The sequence below is a fragment of the Anopheles maculipalpis genome, chromosome 3RL (genome assembly GCF_943734695.1).
Source record: "Anopheles maculipalpis chromosome 3RL, idAnoMacuDA_375_x, whole genome shotgun sequence".
In the NCBI taxonomy this organism is placed as follows: Eukaryota; Metazoa; Arthropoda; class Insecta; order Diptera; family Culicidae; genus Anopheles; species Anopheles maculipalpis.
In genome coordinates, this window is record NC_064872.1 from 51,609,267 (window position 1) to 51,632,203 (window position 22,937).

Consider the following 22,937-nt stretch of genomic DNA (forward strand, 5'->3'; position numbering starts at 1 on the left):
GCAGAATGTCAACCGTCCGCCATTCGACTGTGCACCGATGTCACTCAAAACACACCCGGGTGCACCCTGCCGTCCAAACTCTCTTCGCACGATCGATCGCGATCACGTACGCATTGTGATTGTGGGCCTGAAAGCCCGCGACTTGCACCTGCATTCTCACCAAACCGTGGCCGGCCCGCGTATCGCATCGTTTGGTCGGTGTTTTCTTCACGCGATGTTGGCTGTTGGTTTGCTTCGTTGGTTATTGTGCTGTCTTGCTCGCGATCTTGCTGGGGCAGTCGAATTAATGCTCGTCAATATTGCGTTGAAGAGATCGTGCAGGTATAAATAAACTATGCGAGCCACACGATGGCTACACCGTTCGAATCCTCGCGAGCCCTGGGAAAATTCACCAAATTCCGGCACAACGCGTAAAGTGATCGTTGCAGCGTAGATCGGGATGATCGAGCGTGCCGATTAAAATATGAGCTTCACATTCGCCCGCAATCGGTTGTCGCGAACGAAGAAGATAAATTCCCACAGCTGAAAACGCGGTTTTGCCGCGTGCACGACCCAACGTGCGGCGGTGCTCCAGCTTCAAACGCCACGCGACACGGTGCGTGTTTTGGGTGAGTCTTTTTTCACACACACTCTCTCTCTCTCTCTCCCTCTTTATTACTTTCAGGAGCACACACCATTAAGGACAGAACCTGAGCGATTCGCAGCGAAGCAGGAAGTTTAGACAGTGCATGAAATACCGCCTGCCGTGAAACATTACACGGTAGGTAGCCGCGATGAAAGGCAAAAGCAACCAACGAGCTGTACAAAAAAACAAACCTAAGCCAACACACGTACACGCACACAGAGTCAAATCCAAACGTAAAAAAATATCTGATGTCCGCCAACGGCCAACGGTTCGACGGTTTGACTCGAAATGCGGGATTTTTTGGGTGTTTAAAAATAATTCTCACTCCCCAAAAAGCAGGGAGGGGGAAGCAAAAAAAAATGGGGAATGAACTTTTGTTTCTGGTGTTTCTCACCCGATGTTGACACACCCGATGCTACGAACGACACACGATGCACACACTTGGCCGAAATCGCCCGTAAACGCATACACATGTTTCCCGATATTCGAACGACAAATTGTGACAAACACTGCTGCCCAATTGCACGTTCTCGATGACTGGATTTGGGGCTGGTAGAAAGTGAAAGCCATCGCTCGAACCGTCAACTAACGCGAAGGGAATCGGGGTCATTTGGTTTCGGTGGTCAAATTGCATCGGTACGCACTAGAAGCAATAACGCCAGAGAACGTCTAGAATGGATGTTACAGGAATAAGGACGTATTCTTGAGAAATCTTTCGAACTAGAACCATGGAAGGCCTTATCCTACGAATTCTAACTTGTTTGACTTGTTTTGCTCGTACGTAGTTGGCTATTTAATTCGCCAACTTGTCACTCACTTTAAATTAATTAAGTTCACTTGCAACACTATGCATCACGCTTTGTTAAACAGATTAGTGAATGTTGTCAGCGCATCCTGTACTGATAACATTTAACAAACACCACGGTCTTGTACGGTACCGCACATAATCCTTTAACGACGGTCTGGTAGGACCGGCTCGTATCGAACGGTGTTGCCCTCACGGTGGCCCAGATCGTAACTGAAAATAGCGTTTCTGCCCACGACCCGGTACACTACGCGCTGATCGCAGTAACTCAGAGGCCACAGAAGACACAGACCGTCGGGCCGTTGTTTCTTGTGAAAGATAATCGTCTGCAGAGCGCGGGACGGATAAAATCCGTTCGAATGGTTTTCCTTTCTTCACTACGTGTGTCACTCACTGCTTTTTTTTGGACTACTGCGTTTTCTAATTCAAATCCGGTACTCACGGTACGCTCTCACCCGATATGTGCTCACTTAGCTCGCGAGTGGTAAAATGGTTTGAGCGTACACACACACACACGTTGCCTTCCTTGTGCGTTATCGCCACTTTCAAACATTAAGGATGAGTATGAGCAACACGTGAGCAACCGTCTGGATGGTGAACTTCAAACACTCTCGATATTGACACTCGCTACTAAACGAAACATACACTTTCCAGTCTAGGTAGCTCAAATTTCATCCAAACAAAGGTGAGTGTTTTCGATTTTCGAGGACCTCGTTTACTTCAACTCGTTTTGCGTTCGAGGTTTGGTCGACGGTTTGATTACGGTGCTACTATCCAACTGGCTTAGCATCCCAGCTGCACACATCTGGATGGGAGCTGTGTGTGATCTTCGGCCGGGTGGGAACCAAAATGGCCCACCAGGGAAAACAAATAGTGTGTAAATGCCTCCTTTTCGCATCAGTACTATTTATAACTTCAAACGAATTAGTACCCACCGATGAAGCTGCCGCCGGTGTAAACGGCGTGCAATTGTTTTTCGGCCAGCCCGTTCTGTATGCTGCACATTACTGGCAAACCAATAAAGCAAAGGGAATTTGTTTGTTTTTATCTTGTTTGCTTGAACGCATGAGCTACGGCTATGGTTAATCACTGTTCAAGACAGATAAACTCTATTCCAGGGAAAAACACAACGGTGTTGAAGCGTATTCTTCACGTAAGGTAATGTATTTGAGGAATTGTTTTTAATGTTGCGACGGAGAAAACTTACATTTTGAAATTTCCTTTTCCATTTCAGGGTTTCAGAATTATGATTACTCCATGATTGAAAAGTCCTGGATTCGGACTAGAAGTCCAGACTGATTGGATTAGGTACCTCCGAGTCGCTCATTTTAAATCTTATCCGATTTAAAAGTACCTAGCTAATTAATTATGCTTTAAGCTTTAGCAAATATTCAACTCTTGGAGAGCAAAATATCTTTTCCTTTCCAAAAACCTTTCGATAACGAGTTCGTTAAATGTGCTACAAGCTCTGGCTGCGCCATCCACTCCGCTGCAGCAACTTTTCACACTTGGTTTGGCATGTTGGATGTGTATCTTAAATAGTCAATTACCGCCAGTACCAATCTGTCACTAACACACCTCTTTCAACACCGTACCGACCGCCAATCTTCAGCACTTTTTCACAATGTCTTTCTTTTTTTCCGCTTTCCACTACCGAACTCCGGCATCCTACCGCATCCCTAACAGATGACTAATTGGTTGCTTCGTTGAAGTTGAGTAAAAATATATCGCTTCGATAATTGTTTGCATGCGCTAATTTATCGGCAACCGACGAACGACAAGCCCGAGAGCAAGCTCAACGTTGAAAGAAACGTCAAACGTTGCAAGAAATCTTCATCTTCGGAACTGTTCGAAAAAAAAAGGAGGAAAGAGCGAGTAAAGAAGGTAGGTAAGTGGATCATTCTCCCTGCAAGAAGTAGGGTAATGAAATTTACACTGCAATAATTTTGCACACTTTTCCCACCAGCTTTTCACGTCCCTTTCCGTGCTTCAATTTCATACCGTGTATGCTGCCTTTAATTAAATCCCCATACATTCTTATCCATCAACGAGCATGGCGCGAAACAATGCGTTATTTAAAGAGTGCAATCGTAAATGGTTGGCTAAATATAGTTGAATGCAGCGCAAGGCTCACGTCCATCGGGTTGTAAATTGAAGGAATCTTTGCTGTCCATCTTGGTGATAATAAATACATTGATGAGATTAACGAGCGAGCTATAAAAATTTAAACTCATTTTTAAACTTGCTCTCTCTTGCATAACAACAAGCTTTAATACAATTTAAAGGAATGATTTTTTTATCCAAACAAGTATGATTTCGAGTAAAATTACTTTTCAGCTTATTAACAACCGTTTTGACATCAAATATTAATCCATTGTTCGAATTCCAAATACCACATCAACCCTTTTTTTTTGCTGTAAAATCAATTTCACCCAAACAGCTTAACATAAACATGGGCCAACTAGAATGTAAACAATTCATGACATTTAATTACCAACACCGCAAGCTGTAAAAATATATAGTTCGAAAAATTCAAACATCAAAACTTGACCTGCAGCATGCTTTCCCGAACATTTCTGTTGCCGATTTGTGTTTCACGCCACGAGACAATCAATCAACAAATAAACAATTCCCGTGTCGGTTTCGGTCCAAGCGCTCGAAACTGGCGCTTTGTAAACTGGCGGGAAATCGGAAGTGGTTAAAGCCATTTGCAAAATAAACTCACTCGACATCCTTCTGCCCGCCAGCAAGTTTCTTTTTTACTGTGAACGAGTCTTGTAGAAGAAAAAAAAAACTCCGTTAAACCATAGAAAAGAATGGTAAAACACAGTCACACGCTACCGAACGGTGGAGCTGTGTAGAAAAACATTCTCACCACACACATGTTATCGTGTCCACACGTTAGAAACCCCGCCACCATAAGGTTAGTTCCGGGGATGGAAAGAAACTAAAATTAGAAAATCAAACATATGGGTATTGCCGGCTTGCGTTTTGGGACAGCTTTTGCTTGTCAGATGAAATTATCTACAAAAAAAAAACGAAATGTTCGAAACTAAACTATCATCCTGCAGCAAGACAGACATTCCGGGGCGTTAAAGAAGATCCTTTTTTTTGTTTTAGAGATGTGTATAATAAATAGCGTTTCTGGACCACCAGCTGGTACAGTCAGCTCACTAAAACTTTACGTCCATCGACGAAAGGCAAGTGATGATGATGATGATTATGATTATGATAAAAAGCAGAAGCAGAATTTGGGAAGAATGAAGTCTGCCAGACAGGGTGGCATTAATCATCTTCTTCGATTAACCCTTCATATTGGGATTATATGGAATATTAAATCTTCCACGCGCTGTATACCGCAGTCTAGTCTCTTAAAGTGTCATTGAAATATGAAAGATTTGTCACATTCGCTTTAAGAAATTAAAATCCCAAGCAGCGAAGATTTCGAAAAACTTACAAAGAAACATTCTTTAAATTTCCAACCACCGGATTGCTCGCGTAAATCCTGAGTTCTAAACGTTGTAGATTCAATTAATGGTGATGTTTCATGAGTTGACTTTTTCGACCTTTCACTAATGCGCCAACACACGCTACTCTACTACGAGACAGCTGGTATTTAGTAGCATCTCTATTAGGTTCTCCTTCGCGTTGCAGTGCAGATCGCGAATAAAACGCGTGCTAATTGCGTGTGCTCGGGCACAGCTGCTGGAACGCTGCCACCGAATGCACCGGTGCACCCGTAGCACCGAGCTCCAATTGCCTAATGATGCAAACATTAGTCCGTGGAGTGTGGCCAATCATTTCCACCACGGTGAAGAAATCACTGACTCACTCAACACGATTCCGCGCGTGACGTGTCGCGTGCGATCAATCAAAGCTGTCATGCTGATGTCATGCTGTTTATGACAGATGTTGGCGCCAAACAGTGGCCACCCCAGCAACCACACGTGGGATTCTGGCGCTTACTACATTTGTGCGAATTTTTCAGCCGGAATAAAGGCGTTTTTTTGTTGTTGGAATAGTGCGCTTCCATTAGCTGAAGTAAAGTTTTAATCACGTTGCACACAGCCGAACCATACACAGTACATCGCAATAAAATACTCATTGCCGGTGGGTACGAAAGCTGTAACTACCTCACCTGACAGCGTTTTGAAGAATGTTACACCTACTTTGAATGTACGGCTCTGGCCGGTACCGTAGAATACAAATTTTCTTTCAAATAAACAAACACCTGCGACTGGTCTGGTGGGTTTTATTTGTGCCCTGGAACCCTGGGAGCTGGGTTTTGCAGAATTTACGCCAACAGTGACGTACGCTGCCGCGTTGCGGGCAAATTATTTTCCATCATCAGGATACGGTCGAAACCTAAAACATCTGGTGTTTAATCGAGTGTAGCATTCCATTGTTTATGTTAACCGTTCATTGTTTGGCCTGTGTCTGTTAAGTAAAGTATGACGTTTCAGCAATGATTTTTTGTTTTACTATTTGCATTTATCCTTCGTCACACTGGATCTAGCGATGTGAAGACTTTCCTTTATCGAGGCACGTGGCACGAATGCGGGATGAAATAGCTATACATTTACTGCACTCTTTTTTGGCAATGTCATCAGTGTGATTGACAGAATGTTTCGTATAATTCGATTTTCAATCAAATTTATACATTTGCAACAAACCCAGCTTAAAAAAACTGTAATCAAATTGTAGACTGAATGTTTTTTTGGTGATAAAATATTTGGCATGACATCATCAGCTCACCGCCGTTGTAGCAGCTTCACCATTATTCTTCCAAATATATTTTACTAATTATTACTGGACCACGTCAACACATTCGGGCCCAAAAATTCTTCTGCACAATTTCCTCTCGAAACATGCTAAGCAAGAATAACTCAGATTTTCACAAATCCGTGTCTCCGGAGCGCACGTGAGTTTTGTGGCGACAAATGTTTGACATTTATTAGATTCAATTGTGACTCCTACTTTAGTGGGGATTTGGATCCTTATCCTCGACATCGACTACAGCTTTGTTTTGTTTCTCTAAACATAATAACTACAATCTTTCAAACACAAAACTCTATCCTCAGATCGCTTATGTGTCTGCTTCTGCTGAATAGTGGATGCTATTCATATTCTCATTATTCTCTAACAATTGTGCATCCAGGTATAGTATACAATTCCTAGTTCATCTAGTTTCAACTATACTAGGACAAGACCGATATTTGAGAAATTAAAAAGTAACTGGCTTCCCTAAATTTACCTACACTTACAAGATTTTTGGCAGAACAACTGCTATGTGCAGTTAAGAAATCTTTTTAGACGACTGCAGGATAAAAAGATTAATAATAATTAGATAAAAGATAATTTATCTGTTATAAAACTTTTCCACTATTCCTTCATGAATAAAAAAAAACTTTTCCAATATTGTACTTCATCCTTTTTTTTGCATTTCAATATTGGGAACTCTCAGCTTATCATCTTACGCTAGGCCATTTGACTATCAATAGCTTTACAACGCCAACATTAAAATGTCCACTTACAATTGCACGAACTATTTATCACATCGATTCAAATCACGCCCCAGAACGCATAAATATGTTGAAATATAGCCTCTCGGAGCCAACGTTCAGGTGAAAAAAGCCTTACCGGATCGTAAAAACTCATGCCAGCTCTCAGCTCCGATACTGATTTACATAAAAATGTCGTACAATATGATCAGCATCCTTATCCTATTGCAAACATTCACTTTGAATGAACGATTTATGCTCAATTTAATAGCTTTATTTTTAAAACAGCAAAACATAATACAATATAATTGCATATAAAGAAACCGAAATCACTTAAGTAAATGACTTCTGCCAAAAAATAAAAACAATCGTCATTACAATACTGTCAATGCAATGACGTAATAGTAAGTCATACTTGCAGAATATGCAAAGAAACGTTGCCTTGCGAACTGAACCCGAGTTCTGCATTTGCCCCATGTCAATGTGAATGAATCAACACAAAACAAAACGAACAGTGAACTCCTAAGAAAAACGACCCAATGGTTGACTGTTTGCATAGAATCGGAGCAGAGTAGAATCTTTTGTTTGCATTGCGTTGGATTTCAATTCCCCGTATCTGTAACCGAACGAGAATAAATATTGACATTGAATGAATTTCACCGGATGAGAATAAACATACTTTCGTCCTATGATAAATTCAGCAAAATTCATCACAAACTTTATCTACAGCTCGGTTCATTCTACGCAAAATATGCACCTTTTCAGAGAAAATATTCATTGAATAAAGGCTGAAAAGTTCCCACTATCTAATCCCCCAAGGTCCTATCGTTCTGCTGATGCAGATATGACCGTGATGCGTCTAGTGTTTGCTTGCTGAGCAAAAGGTTCTTGTTACCGGGTTGTCCACGGGTAGCCTTAAAAAACACTTGGAGCTTCTTGCTTTCCGGAAGAGCTTTACAGCAAATATCCTTCCCAAGTGGATCTTTAAAGCGGTTGTGAAACGTTTTAATGTTGTTTGCCAGCTATTTTCATCTTGGAGCATCTTTGAGTGAGCTAAATTTGTGCTGCTTTCAGAGCATCACCGTTGCCGTCACTACTCATTCATCAATACCCTCGTTAAGCAATCTTCAACTTCGCTCTCACTGTTCGTTGATGGGTTGGATTGAACTTTGGCGACAAAAGATCGTCAAGCTTCCCACTGACTCGGTGTGATGTATGTCTGGGGAAAAAACAAAAAGCTTTTACATTTTATTGCCATCCTTTTGCCGCCCTTTCGGGAAGCAGCGGCAACCCAGTATCGTCCGCTGATACATTAACAGTTCATGTTGTCTGCATTGTTGTTAGCAGCATGAGAGTGTTGGGAACAATTTTCTGAAAAGTGGTACCATTAACAATCACATCGATGCGAGTGGTACTCTAGTGAGAAGCTCCTACTCCTGTCGCGAATCATTGGCACACAGGCGAAACATGAAATGGAGGCGCCTGGTCTTTTAAGTTAGTTTCTTATGTTTTATTCAAAACAGGGTCGAGAAATAAGGAAAAAAATGATAATCTTTTAGAATATGAAAGTGAACATTTAACATCTTTTCATTTCAAATATAACATAATTAAATGTATAGCTCACAGTTGTGGTCGTTGTGTTGAAAACATAAAAAATCTACAAATGCTAAATTTATTTTCTTCAATATTTGAATTTTTTCTTGCCCACGTTAAGATTATTAAGCGATTTAACAGCTGTACGTGTCGAATACACGCTCCCACTTCTAGTCTCCGGTAGTTCAAACGATAGAACCACATAAACTACGACAATTTTGTGGCCATGCTTTCCCTCGGTACGTTCTGGCGTCATCTGTCATTCCAATTAAATTACAATGGACGCCTTAAGCGTCGTTCCAGCATCAACGGTAATCGGCTTCATCCCAACTTTACCGTCACACTGACATCAATCATCATGCCATGGCACATTGTTGCGCAAAGTTAGGCTCCATGTTTCTTGTGTGCCAGAAACCGTCACCATTATCTTACCATTTCCGCTTCACGACTAAACTGGGCCATAGAAAGAAGTTTCTTCACTTTTTGCTTCCGGGTATCCGGGCAAGCATTGCAGGGTTGGTCATCGTTCCAATCACTGGTCAATACGTAACCATATCACAGGGCACAGCTTCAACGTTCATTTCATTCCATTTTCCACCGTTTCTTTCACATCTTTTCCGTTAGTTCCTATGTCATTGGGCCAGTTCACTCCTAAAACGGAACCAACACGCATAAAACTGTCCTTTTTCATACCTTTTCTTCACATTTTTACGGAATGTTTTAATTAAGACTGCTGCGTATGCCATAGTTTAACATTGCAAATACTTTTTCGCGAATGTTGGAGCTACCGAGCGAAAAGTTCTTCACATTCTGTTTCCCCGCAGTTCCTACTCACTCTTCCCTACTGTTTGGTCGGTTGTCAAGGCCTGTTGCCATGGCGAGGCATTAATATTCAAACAGCCACTTGTTGTTTCAAAGGGATGAATATTTAATCCGTTAAACAAGCATGACAAAGAGGGGGAAACTAGTACATTATTATTGTTATATTCGTTCATACGACCTGTACTGGTTCACTTTTCAATCATACTTTAATGCACATACAATATAAAAATACAATATTCAAAAGCAACACACTACCCACCAGTCACACCCGCCAAACAAATACATAAATATTACTAACACGTTAATTAATTATAAACAGTCATATTCTGGTACGCTTCAAGTAACTCGTCTTTTTTTTTTCAACCCCACGTGCAGAGGTCGCAAACAATTCAGGGAAACGAAATTGCCGATAGCAGACAACAAAACACAGTTCAACCGAAAATAATGTCCCTCATGACGAAGAGCAACATTTTGTTTACAATTCAACCGTTGAAAGACAGAGCAGACACACACATACACACACACAAACATTCACTTGGCCGCTATCCACGCGGTACGCATTCCAAAACGAGGAAAACCGGCCACTAGCGCTTCGAATAAACTTCACACGCAATCACGAATGCTATGTTTAAACGATGATTTTGAAAACTTACATACTGCTGCTCACGGGACCAGCTCCTGAGATCTACTAGACGCTATATACTCACTTTAGGCAAGCGGCACTGCTTGTTGTTATTTTTCATGCCTCTGCTTATCAATTGAGCATGCGTGGAAAGGAACATGTGCACAGCTACAGTGCGCTACGAAAATTATCTACAGCATGTTTGTGTGTTTGAATACAAGCAAATAAAGTATTCTTTACAATAAAACTAAATGAAAGGATTTTTGAATTTTTGTGTAATGTTTTATGAAAACGTCTAAGTGTTTAATTTAGTTTAATTAATTGGTTTCTTGCGCCTTGACATATAACTTTCTAGATGTTAGAAAAGATAATCTAACTTATTGAATGAAAATTATAACTTCTTCCTATTCTTCATGTTCTAATTCTATCTTTCAATGTCTTCTTATTTTTCTTCTCTTTCTTATGTCACTCATTGTTAAACAGATCTTCATGCATTGTGTTGACTTAACCCATCCGTTAATTCGTTCCTAGAATACTCCGTTTAGAGCTCCATTGCGCCATCTACGGATGTATCTGATCTTCGACTGGATCTACTTCTCTTGGTTCTCATTTACGCCTTGTGTGAAACAGGTCTCTGACAAGTTAAACCATCGCATCCTCACGGGTTTGGACACCTTTAAAATACTTGCTCTGTCAATCAACTCACCCGGTTTGTGTTTAATAATTCACGTCCACATATAACCCCAACACAGTCCTTTGCACTCATCGTTTAAAAATGTTGCGCTTTTTGGCGTTTTCCTTCAGCATAAATTTAGTGTTATGTCACTTCAGTAAAATGATGTATACGGTCACAGTATTTAAAAGAACAAACACATATAATTTATTACTAGCTACTGTATTACAATAGAACGAGAATCGCCGTCTTTACGCTACCGGTGCTGGCGATGGAGAGAGTCCTCGGTGATGGCGCATAAGCCGAACAACGCCGAAGTGGATACGTCAGGTCCTGTAACACAGTGACAGGACCGAGTAACGGCGTTACGCTTAGCGCCCACGGTGTATAGACTCGCAAAAAACATCTTCCCCTTTTAGGTCAGCTGGTACGCTCCGAACCTACGAGGCGAGATGGAATAGATGTTGCTGTGGATAGCCGCGAGAGCTTGTTGTGCCTGTAGCTCTGCTGGCGCTGTTAGCGATGATGCTGATGTTTGCTGTGCCTCTAGTTGTGGCGATGCAGCTAGCAATGATGCTGGCGTTTGTTGCGTTTCTAATCGTGCCGATGCTGCTAGTAGTGATGTGGACGGTGGCACGGAAGACGATGACTGACGTGACGGCAAGTCCCATTCATCCAATAGGACATGAAGCGGCAGCTGATCTTGATTTTGCTCGGCGTGATCCGATAGGCCAGCAATACGATGGCGGAGCTGATTCACGTAGCGTCGATGTCTTTGCTGGTCTTGCGTAATAATCTCGTTGATGACGTAACCAACTCTGCGGACGATCCTCCCAGCAATCCAGCTCCAAGCGTTCGCCCGGTACATTTTTGCATAAATTGGGTCGCCCGGCTGCCATTCGCGAAAGTCGTCCTCGTCGAAGCCTCCGATGCTAATGGAGGCCGCAATAGATGGTGAACTGTTTTGGCTGGTCTGCCGAACATAACCTCGGCAGGGGTGCGTTGAGCCAAGAAAGGATTTGGTGTGGATCGGTACGTTTGGAGAAACAAATCCAAAGCTTCTTCAAGCGATGTGCTCCCGACGCGTATTTTCCTCAGTGCTCGCTTAAAAGTGTCCACGAACCGCTCAGCTTGGCCGTTCGATTGCGAATGAAACGGTGGGATCCGGATGTGCTCAATACCGTTACACTCGCAGAATTCTTTGAAAATCTCACTGGTGAACCGTTCCTGGTTCCAACCCGTTTTTACTATCTCAGGCCACTTAGAAAAGGTATCTACCACAACCAGGAAGTAGTAACCATCCAGGAGTCCAGCGTAGTCGATATGCAGGTGGCAAGGACCGGATGGTTTTGGCCAGAATGATGGTGTTTCAGCACGAGGGGATTTGACTGCAGCTTGGCATGCTTCGCAGGTAATGACGCAGTCGGCGATGTCGTTGTCCAACGATGGCCAGTAAACGAAACTGCGCGCGATTGCTATTGCTTTCATCCGCCGGATGCCCGGATGTCCTTGATGTAGCTGGCTCAAACATCTTTTCTGCAAAACAGCGGGAAGCACCACCCTCTCTCCGAAAAGAATGCAACCTTTCAGGACGTACTGATGAACCTCGCGCAGTAGAGCATCATTTTCCGTAGCTGCTGCAACTTCTGATCGTGTATTCCGGTTCCGGCTTTTCATGCTTGTTGATGAGTCGCGATAATAGGTCTGCATACCCGAATTTTTCCGTTGGTATGTACTCAATCTCGAAGTCGTACAGCTGAAGCGTTAACGCGAACCATTGCAACCGATTGACGGTATTTACGGGAATGCCCTTCTTTGAGCCGAAAATCTGCAGGAAGGTTTGCAGGCAGAAATGCCTACCATATATCATTTTATGGAATCGTGTAACGACAAATATGATAGCCAGCCCTTCTCGATCTATCTGGCTGTAGCCTCCTTCTGTTTTTGTTAAAATGCGAGACGCGTGCTGCACCACATTTATCGATCCATCCGCATATTTATGGCTTATGGTGGCACCGACTCCAACGGAAGAGGCGTCGGCGGCTACAACGATTTCGGCTCATTCTGAGGCACGTTTGACTGTGACGGCGGATGCTGGCTTTGAGAGACGGACGGCGTTGAGAGCGATGGCGGATGTTGGCTTGGGGACGCTATCGAGAGCGATGGCGGATGCTGGTTTGGGAATGCTCCTAAATGTTGATCCAAGGGCGCAGCGTTCGGCAGGAGCTGCTGACCATACCCAGACGGTAGAAAAGTAGCCATCGGGGTTTCAAACTGCTGCGATAGACGACGCTGCTCGTCTTCCATTTCCAAGCTCGTGTTCTTTCGACGCTTTTTGCGTGAAGACGGATTACAATAGAACGAGAATTGCCGTCTTTACGCTACCGGTGCTGGCGATGGAGAGAGCCCTCGGTGATGGCGCGTAAGCCGAACAACGCCGAAGTGGATACGTCAGGTCCTGTAACACAGTGACAGGAGCGAGTAACGGCGTTACGCTTAGCGCCCACGGTGTATAGACCCGCACACAACAAAAAACTAGTCAGAACATAAGTTCTGACTTTTGTTGGGTTGAGTGAAATCGGAATTTAACATCATATAAAGATGGAAGAAATTTTTTACCACCACTAGATCGTCACTAACAACTGATAAATAGCAACACCATTTTTGGCGCCTGAACCTCTGGATAGAAAGCCAGAAATAGCAGGCCAATACTTTTGGCTTTCTATTACTTAATTGTACTATGACTGTAACTCAATGGCTAGTCAGCGACTCGGAGAGAAACGGTCCGGACTGGATTTGAAATCCGATCCAGCCGTGGGCGCCGCTGGTGCCTCTACCAGACGAGCGCATCAGATGGTTTCTCTCATTTACTTACTTTTCATGCGCGATCTAGGCGTCGACACAGCAATCAATGGCATTCGATGCTCATGCAATCCGTGGATATTTAAACCATATTGTCCCATTTAGCTGCAGAGGATCGTAAATAGGTAGCAGATTTCAAGTCATATGATAGGTTGTTTGTTTTTTTAGGACATAACTGCCTCACTGGTGTCTAGGGAGTAGCAAAACGGTAAAGTTGCTCCTTAGTCAAAGTCTATATATTTAGATACACCAACAGAGTCACGTTGCAATGTTGTAAATCATTCAAATGAAGAATGTTTCTTTATGGTAGAATGAGATTTTCATTAAACATTTTTTTTTTGTTCCAGTAGAATGGCCAGGCCGTATTGCTCGCCATAATCGTATTATAACTCGCCATAATCAATGTCTCCAATATCCTCGTCACAAAGAACGGTTTATTGTGATTTATCTTATCTTAGTAACCAATATCAAAGAATAGAGGCCACAGCGGTCGGGCTAGCAGATGAAGCAGTAACCGGATCAGAATTAACACCGCAGGACCGTGTATCGAATTTTGTCCTTACCGTCTTTCCGTGCGTAGGACTGATCATCCTGCTACGCATGAAACAGAGTAATAGAAGTCAGAAATGGCTGGGCTAGACCTCTCGGGGTGGTAACGCTTTTTATTATCATGTTCGATGTGCAATTTAGCTTACTAAGAAATGGCCTCTTAGCCCTTCGAACTTGTATTACCCGTTAATCAACATCTTCTTGCAGGCTGCTGTGCAACGTACTCTCTATCACATCTGATGGCCGGGAAAGGAAAAGTTTGCTTGAGAATTCGGATGATTCTCGTTAAGACATCCAAATTCAGAGGGGAAGAAATTTTCTTCTGCTGATCGGCGACGCGAACATGAGGCACTTCTTTGTGGACTAGCTTCTGATGATCGGATGATACCTGGAGTGGAGAACGTACTTCCGCTCAGTGACGGAGTTAGTCCCTTCAAGGTGCTCATTGGATTAGAAAGTTTTGGGCCCCTACAGTGACGGATCAAGCTTTGCGGAATGAATATCGATTCCCATCTCTATTCAAAACAAAGGTTTATTGAATCTGCTAATTTCGCTTATTTTGAGGTTTGATTAAGGAATTCGCTTGTTTTATTAGGGGCGAATGTTATATATGATTAACGTGTATGATGTAACGTAATTATATTTTTAACAAATTCATCCAGCAATAGGGATGGAACCAAATGTTTTTCTTGAGAAATGTTCGATTCATCTAGTTTAAAAATTTTCATAATTTTATTATATGGTTTGTTGCTCGAATGCCCAAACGATAGCGTAAAAGAAAGTCAACAACAAATAAAAATTACAGTTCTGACAGCGACGCACGCAGGACATTTATATTATGCACAAACACTAAGTTGGACATGCCAGGATCATCAACATCTTTAACATCACGGCACATACTGAAGAACGTATCGGAAGATCTGAAAGCTGTGTGCCGATCATCCACAAAGAGCAAGGACCGCGCTCGTAAAACATAGACAGGTGCGTAGAGATTGACTGCCGCGAGTAGCACGGGACATTGACACCTTTCCTAGGAGGGCTGGAGCCCAACCACCTAGCCCGGTAGTCAAGGCGATTCTCCCAAGAATGCAGAGCAAAGCGAGAAAACTTTCGCTGAATGGACTCAAGCCGTGAGAGAGGCTGAGAGGCAGTAGGCCAAACCAAACGACGTTTGCGTACTCAAGCACCGCACGAACAAGGGAACAATCAAACGCAGAATGGGTCATGGAGATCGTTCGATCTGGTCCTTGAAGGATAGCCTGGTGTTGAGCAGCACTCCAGGATCCTTAACGCATTCCGTGCCTGGTCGTCAACTTTATAGGTGTAAATCGATAGATCGCGTGATCGGCTGAATGTAACAACGTTACTTTTGCCTCAAAGAGTACTTACGCGTTTTTTTTTTTTGCACCAGGAATTAAACTGCAAGAGAGAATTCTGGAGAATAGCGTGATCTGCAGAACAGCGAATACTAATTATATTGCTAATTTCAATGAAATACTGAGTAAAAAAGAATTGCGAAATATAACATTCTCCAAACCGTAAAAAGAGTCGTCAGTCGTCAATACACGACGACGATAATTAAATTTTTATAGAAGCAAACAAAAATAGAACGTAATCTGCGTACTTCACAAATAAACATCAATCAGTGTCTCGCGGTAGTAAAATAATCGCTATCAATGAGCCAGTTCTTATAATTGCCATTTTTTGCACTGTTTGCACGATTGGTGACAATGTTTTAATCATTCATTTTAACAGATAAGGCCGACCGAACAATCTAGCAATGCAGTTTTGGTACCAAATTTCTTCGAGAATAAGTTTTAATATTGACACAATTTCAGTCCTTGAAATTGTGTCGGTTTGATAATGTAGTAAGTTAAGTTTGAAATTCGATGAACATAAAAATTAGCATTTTACCACACACGTGGACGTAATGGCGTAGACGTGGAGTGTTGGCTAGATCGTGAGCAGTTTCTAGCACCTGATAAGTAAGTAAACTAACTTCAATACTTACCCACAACAAGAGTTCATTGTTTGATGCTCATCTGCAGTAAAACATAACGCTTGTCTCCTTCTCTATGGTGTCATGTGTCAAATGGAATGGCCTTGATGCCGATATAACTTCCTTAAAGTGCAGCACACTAACAAATGATTGCGCAAACGAAACGATGCTGCACTTCGGAACAGAAGTAACGAGGATTTCAATTTTCACCGGCATTTTCCCTCGCATGCATGGGTCGATGGTGTTCATCGAGCGAAGGAAAACACGACCGTGTACCGTCCATGCAGTTTTCCAAACGTTCACTGGAAGCATTTCCCCCGTCGGAAGGAAAACACACGAACGATCTCACTCACACATCGCCATTTACGAACAAAGGATTCGGTTTATGTTCATGATTGGACAAAATCTATTTTAGAAAATCGGATTTTGATACGATGAGAAACGGTTTTTATTTGTTTTGATGCTTCAAAAACTCCTGTTTTATGTCATAATTATAATCGATTAGCGATTCATTCTAGTTATTTCTATCAAACCGTTGTTGTTTTTTTTTGCTCCATTAACCGGTCAATCTTTCTACGTATGCGTGAATGAACTCTCAGTGGAAGTAAAAACCCGACCTAGGCGGCCTGCTTGAACTTCGGCCTCCGGTGCGTTCTTTATTGCGGCTGTTATCAATTTTATGTTTCGACGTCTGGCAGCGATGCAGTTGCCGATTGTCGGTCGTCGTGTTCGCATCGCCAAAATCTGGCAAGCTCGTTAAAAGAGCATTCGCGCAATTCGTTTAGATGCAAGTGGGCACTTTTCTATGTTAAACGGTGGACTGCAGGGCTTCGTTTAATCTGCTCCAGCACAAAAGTGTGATTTTTTTTTTTTTGTTGCAGGAAGTGTTCGTTTGTGAATTGAACTGTGCAATTGAACAGTGATAAAGAAAAACGATAGTTTAGAAGGAAGGCATGTATTTGATGAGATAAAAGTATCGCAAAAAACAACGTTCAAGTGATAAATTACCCCACAACGCTTGATGGATTGAAGTTAGTGTGCAGTTTAGTAAATTGTGAGTGATAAAAGTGTTTATTTGGTTTGACGGTGTCGGTACCGGTCGATTAAACGTTTCTTCTGTGATGGATTAACTGCAGTGAAATTGCATACAATAAGGATTACCTTACAGATTTTCAGTTGAATTTTTGTTTATGGTAAGTTGCATACAGTGTTTACGAATCATTTTAGTTGTACAACCTACACGTTAACAGATAAATTCGGCATAGTTTTATAGACAAACTTTTTCGTCATCCTTCATCTATGATGTACAAAAGTTTGATGATGAAACAAAAAAGATTCTCCAGCTTTACTTGCCATTCAAAAGAACCGCTGAAAGCTCATCTGCATAACCAGCATACTTTTTGTCTTCCTACTCGAAGTTCGTCATACAACAGTACGAGCGGTCAGGCCGTTCTACTTGTATTTAAAAAAAACGAGTCAGTCATTCTAATCCTTTCCCTAACGTTTGACGAGCCGAGTCGGTTTTATTTCTCATTAACATAATTTCAAACCCTTCAAATAATTTTCTCCACCGATGGAAAGCGGACAGAAAACGCATCCTCGTCCTACTCACTCTACCCGTATATGCTAATGCATAATTCAACCAGCTATTTGCTGAACTGTGCTGTGAAAATTCGCTCTCCTGCACACTTGTCAGTGGTTTTGCGTGTGCAAACCCGCAGCATTGCTGTACACTGTTCCATCGGTCGAATGGGATTAGCTTCGTTTGCCTGTGGCCGAACCCGTACCATAGTGTCGATATCGACGCACAAAGTGATCAGTAATTTCGGCCCAGTTTGGTTAGTTTTACCCGCAGTTTTTGTGCTTCGTTTTCACGCTGAACTACTGAAGCAAACCTCAACCTTACTACAAACAAGCTTTTCTTACTGTAGCAGCACAACTTTTACCAACCCTTCTCCAAACACTTTGAACTGGTGGTGGTGGTGTAGTGTTCCGCTTTGTACGGTGTGAGTTGCATCCGGCGAACCGGCTCTCCCTCTAATGAAGGCACTGAGCCGAAGAATTTAAATTTTGCATGCAAAAAAGTGGTAGCTTTCGAAATTGTGCAACGCGCCAGAAAAGCATTTGCATCATGCTGCAATAATATTTTCGCTGCCCGTTTGGCTCAACCGGTCAACATCAAAGGAGCCAAAGCCTTTCGGCTAGCGCTCTACGGTTGGATCGATACATTTTGCATACTGCACACTGCAAACGCTAATGGAGTGGATGTTTCAAGACGCAAATTGAATTATAACCTGTCAATCTCAATCCATCAGCGAGTAATGATGGTTTCATGTCTCATCGTAATAAATGGTAGTGTGATTACAGGTAGGAAAAATAATTTAAAAAAAATACTTTCAATTACGTTCAATTAATTCATGCACTTCCATCACAAATGATGTTGATGAAACGATAATTGGAAAAAAGAATTAATTATAGCAAGATAAAATGGTTTTAAATATGTAATTCTAGATGGCTTATAATAAGAAATAATGGTCAAAGTTCACGAACAATATTGTATTATTACGCTTAATTTTTCAATCGAAGTTTTAAGTAAACTTAAAACACTATAAACAAAAAAGTTATAAATTTTGTTATCTGTAACACGACAAATGTATAATTATCAAAAGCGTTTAAATTTCTCGCCTTCAATTCAACAAAAATGCACTACTTTAAGTGTATGTAACTGTTTGTTTTTCTCCTCTCTTTTTATTGTTGACTTTGCAACTCATTCAGTCATGCATGGTTTTGTACGTAGTCATGCATGTAATGACTTACCAGGGTAGACAGCTTACTCTACAGTACTAAGCGGGTCAGAGGCAGTTTTGTGGTTGATTTTTATATTATTTACTAGTCACTTCTGCATACTTTCCATCAGGCTTGTAGTTCGAAAGAGCATCCAATTCAGCTAAAGAGGCATATCTAAAATAAAAAAGCCAGTTCAGCCAAGTGAAATGTTTGACAATCTGGAATGAGACGTTTAAGAAGGCCAATGGGAATCGAGCTGCTGAATAAAATTGATATTGTACCGGTGGTCCCAACATTTTTCTGTTACCTTAGTTGTTCCTCGCAATTGGAAAACTATATTCCACGAAGAGGAGTTTTGATGGTGGCCCAAAATTAAATTTCCGTTTAGAGCAGCATTTGTGAGGTTGTAATTTTGAGTTATTGTAAAATGATGCAAGTACACCCAACAAAAATTAAGATAACAGTTGAAGCGGTGGATTATGTGGTCTTCAAAACGTCACGTGGTGATTCTAGGAAAGGTCGAGCCTAATTAATAATTTTTGATGTTGGAGTTTTTAAAATCTAATTTCTACGCTGCAGTACGGAGCAGAATATTAAGCATAACGGATACATAGGCAGACATGACAGATGAATACATTTGAGTTTCATTAAACACGTCCCGATCAAATCAATCCACTGTATAGGTGTAGACATTGATATGGATGTTAAACTATGATAAAATGGAATGCTTAATCCATATTTATTTACAAATGGCTGAATTTAGATCCTTACTTACTTACTTATCAGGCGGTACAACCGCTTTGCGGTCTTGGCCTGCCGCAGCAGAGTCCAGAACCGCTCACGGTCCCGCGCCATTGTCCACCAACCCGTTATCCCGGCTTTGATGGGGGATGATTCCACGCCATCCTCCCACCTCAATCTGGGCCTACCCTCCTCTGTCCGTGTGGACTGCCTAAAAGAACCTTTTGAGCTGGGAGCATCGGAGCCTGACGAGCCTAGTTCGCTGCACGATGGTGAGGTCGTCATACAGTTCATACAGCTCGTCGTTGTAGAAGCTCCTTCATTGTCCTTCCACACATACGGGGCCAACGATCCTTCTGAGCATCTTCCCCTCGAACGCGGCTAAGAGGGCTTCTGTTTGGACAAGGTCCATGTCTCAGAGGCGTATGTGCGTACTGGGACTATAAAGGTACGATACTGTCCCAGCTTCGACAGTCGCGACAGGTTTTTTAAGGTGAGATGTTTCCTCAGGCTGTAGAATGACCGACTGGCCGCTAGCATCCTAGCGCGCAACTCCGTCTCTATGCTGTTTTCGGTCCTGACTTTTGACCCGAGATAGGTGAAGTTTTGGACGACTTCACCTATACGTACATCACCCCCACGAAGTTCCGGATTTTTTAGTAGGGCCGCTGATGGTGCCACCATCAATTCGGTCTTTGCCTCGTTAGTCTGTAACCCGAGGTTTTCTGCCGTCTGCTCGATCCTTTGGTAGGCCCCTATATCATCAGCGTATGCCAGGATCTGGCTTGACGTATAGATGATTAGATGGTTTCCGAAGTCTCCACTTCCGAGTCACGGATGGCCCTCTCCAGCGCCAAGTTGTATAGGAGACAGGCGAGCCCATCTCCCTGACGCAGGCCTTTGGTGGTAGCAAAGGACCCTGAGAGTTTTCCATCCACCTTCACCTGGCATGTGACGCTGGTCATGGTCATTCTAACAAGCTTGATCAGTTTGGCCTGGATTCCAAAAGAGCCCATGGCCTAGTAGAGTTTTACCCTGGCCATGCTATCATATGCGGCCTTGAAATCTATGAAGAGATGGTACGTGTTCAACTGCTGTTCAGCCATCTTCTCCAAGATTTGCCGCATGGTGAAGATCTGATCAGTGGTAGATCTTCCGTTTCGGAATCCCCTTTGCAAGCTTATTCTGAAGGATTAGGGAGAATATTTTGTAGGCGATATTCAACACCGTAATTCCCCTGTATTCCGAGATTCCAATCACAAGGCATCGATTCGCTATCCCATACCTCAGTAACAAGTTGGTGAACTTCCTTTTCTAGTAGGGAACTCCCGTTTTTGACCAGTTCGGCTACGATTCCGTCGGTTCCGGGTGCCTTATTGTTTTTTAATCAATGGATAGTTTAGGTCCAAATGATCGATATACATACAAGAACGACAGGCGCACTTTAATATTATTTGAAGTATTATTTCAACCCTCTTATATAATATAATTTTATTACTGTAACATAGCTTGTAGGTTACAGCCTAATACAAAACAACACTCTCAATTGAGGTGGCCTTTATCATGACCATGGAGGACGTCTCGATAGCATAGACATGCTTGTACTCACAAATCAGGGTAGGTGCTAAATCCCGTCACTGCCGTCCTTCTTTACCGAGCGTTTACTATTCGTCAACATGCTATAAATGAGCTCAACAAATCATTTCAATACTGATCACCCGGAAAAAGTTTAAATAAAGAGATTGTTGTTGCACATTTATAGTTCAGCTATCTTTCGAACTTTTTGTAATATGTACTTTAATCTGTCATTCGAAAGTGGAAGATTCAATACATCGTAAAAGAATGCCCTATTATTCCCTACCACTTTATGCTCTTTTGCATAATAAACCACGTTTATCATGGTTCGGGCGTCATTGTATTGCATCTTGGTTCGATGAAAATGTCACTGTTTCTACCCAAAAAATTACGTCTTATTCGTATTCCGGTCAGACCACCGTGGAAAATCTCTTGGGAAATGCAGCTGTCAAGATCCCTTCCCACCGGTACGTTTCCTTCGTAAACGGGAGCATCCCTGTCAATGTATCCAGTTTCAGCCAACATTTCCCATTTTGTCATCGTGTACTAAAGTAATTCTATTGTTTTGATAGGTTCCACGGCTCACTGGCCTGGTTTCGAACCCAACTTACGCTCAACTGTTTTTGCTGTTACGTTAAGACGTGAAGAAATTGAGCCCTGTTTTAGAACCGGCTCGTAAGACTGTGGAAGAAAAGGGACTCTGCTACTCAAATTGAATTGGCTGGTTTCGTTGAATGATGAACCAGCAAACACAAATTCCTTTTCCTTTTAGTGTATTCTCTCCACCACCACCACAACAAGACACGTTTCCCTAATCTTTTCTTTTTTTATATCAGGTTCATGTTCCTTTTTTCTCAGCATTGGGCTCCGAAAGCGAAAAAACGATGAACGAAACAAAATTTAAATTTATGCCCAAAAACTTTGAGCCACATTTTCCCTCCTTAATGGCCAATTGAATTTCATCGAATTGTTCCTACCGTTTATCATACTTTGGCGGTATCGAAACTTAATGGTACTGAACGGTAAGGTCGTTGCACTAGAACTTTACAAAATTAACGATGCTGAACATGCTGGATGCTTCAGCCGAAGGTACGGCAGAATGGAGTGTGGCAATTCGTAGGCAATTAAAAATACGACTAAATAATGACAAGTAATGGTTTATTGATACTGTGGTTTAAGCAAAGCAAATGAAGCATTTCATACAAAATTGCTATTAAACAGCAATTTTCCATACTTGAAAAGACTGATTTATGATTATGTCTTAGGTTGTAGAATGTTTAGTGAAATTTGCTTAAAAAAGTCGGAAAAATGTTAATAAATATACAAAAAAGTTAGGCTCTCCACACTTTCAAGCATGCTTTATAAATGATCAAAGCTCCAGCAACACCTACTCCTCCAATACAACTTCCGCACGAACGGCCACGAACCATTTCCTTTCCATAAGGGGTAGTCCATTTATTAAGCCCAACAAATTGGATTAAACTGACAAAACCTAGGTAGGACGCCGCACCCAAACGGTCGGTGTTTGTTTCGGTTGCGGTAATGACGGCCGGCGATGTTGGTGGCCACAGAAGAGTGGTCCTTAATTTCAACACCTTTCACCATTCACCATTCGTGTCTTGCCACTTTTGCTGGACAGCCACGCATAAGAACGTCGATAAGTTACCTTGGCGAGGGTCGGCCGCCTGACAAAAGACCCACCGTGTAGCTCATTAATAAAACCCTGGGCAATCGGTAGCGCCAACTCCCAGCCCATTTCAACAACTCTCGGTCGGTGCCGATA

General features: G+C 42.2%; 1 protein-coding gene across 1 annotated transcript in view; it reads right to left on the reverse strand.

Moving 5' to 3' along the window:
* Positions 1–22,937, reverse strand: part of LOC126561728 (protein hu-li tai shao) — a 272,847-nt gene that overhangs the window by 18,041 nt on the left and 231,869 nt on the right. The gene's annotated exons all lie outside the window — the stretch shown is intronic.